The sequence below is a fragment of the Austrofundulus limnaeus genome, unplaced genomic scaffold (genome assembly GCF_001266775.1).
Source record: "Austrofundulus limnaeus strain Quisiro unplaced genomic scaffold, Austrofundulus_limnaeus-1.0 Scaffold72, whole genome shotgun sequence".
NCBI lineage: Eukaryota > Metazoa > Chordata > Actinopteri > Cyprinodontiformes > Rivulidae > Austrofundulus > Austrofundulus limnaeus.
The window spans coordinates 524,372-525,476 of NW_013952474.1; the positions used below are offsets into that span (position 1 = coordinate 524,372).

Consider the following 1,105-nt stretch of genomic DNA (forward strand, 5'->3'; position numbering starts at 1 on the left):
GTCAAAACTAAATTAGAGATATCTAGAATTGTAATTATGACTAGTCAAAATTCATTTTAAGATATCTCTAAATGAATTTAAGATATCGTGAATATATTTTCATCCAGAGGGCTTTTCTATTTAAGATATCTTGAATTAATATTATGACTAGTCAAAATGACATTCAAGATATCTTGAATATTGATTCTGACTAGTCAAAATGTCACATATTTACGTAGCATTTTGGTGGAAAAATTACTACATAGACATCATAGCTATATTTAGATACCGTAATGTTTCACTGCAGCCGCCATCTTGGATAGGTCCCCATCTAAAATAATCAAAGCTCCGTGATTTGTTTACCCGATTTTCACACAGTTTGGTTTGTTACAAATGGCAGAGATATAGTTATGATACAGAACACTATCACAAATAAAAAATCTGAGCTTTCATGCTGAAATACTTTTTTAATGTTATTTAACAAAGACTATAAGTATTTATATCTAAATATAGCTTTATTTTATAAAATATGAATTGGATGACTTAGTGTCCTATTCTTACTGAGTATATATTACTATATATATTTATTTATGCATGGATGAATATGTTATACATACATTTTTTGTTTCTTCCTTTTTCTCCTGTTAACAGGTATATGTGTTTTTCTTTTATCTTTTTATTGTCTTTTACTTTATTTATATATGGCGCGAAATAAACTCAGACTTTAACAAAGACAGACATACAGTATATGGTATGGCATATTAATAAAAGTATAAATGAATAAGAATAGAAATCATCTTTATTGTGTCTCAGTGGAGAAAATTAGGTGCATCAGCAGCAAAGTGACTGGCAATTCACACAGGGTAAAAATATATTTAAAATTTTATGAATAAGAAATTAAGTAAATTTTAAAGAAAACAAATAATATAGGAAAAATATTTTAATAGAAAAAAACTTGTTTGATTGTTCCTTTGAGTTTATTTCTTTTAAACAAACACACTATGACCCTTCTGTACACAGCAATTAAAAATTATGTCTCTGTCACTGTGAAATCTTCAAAATGKAAAAAAACAAACATCAAATGATAATACAAGAGAACCAGTTCCAGCTGTTATTTTGTTGATTG

The 1,105-nt window shown here is 27.1% G+C and overlaps 1 protein-coding gene across 1 annotated transcript in view; it reads left to right on the top strand.

Moving 5' to 3' along the window:
• Positions 1-1,105, top strand: part of LOC106519126 (alpha-1,6-mannosylglycoprotein 6-beta-N-acetylglucosaminyltransferase A) — a gene marked incomplete at its 5' end in the record, with an annotated part of 22,402 nt that overhangs the window by 17,924 nt on the left and 3,373 nt on the right.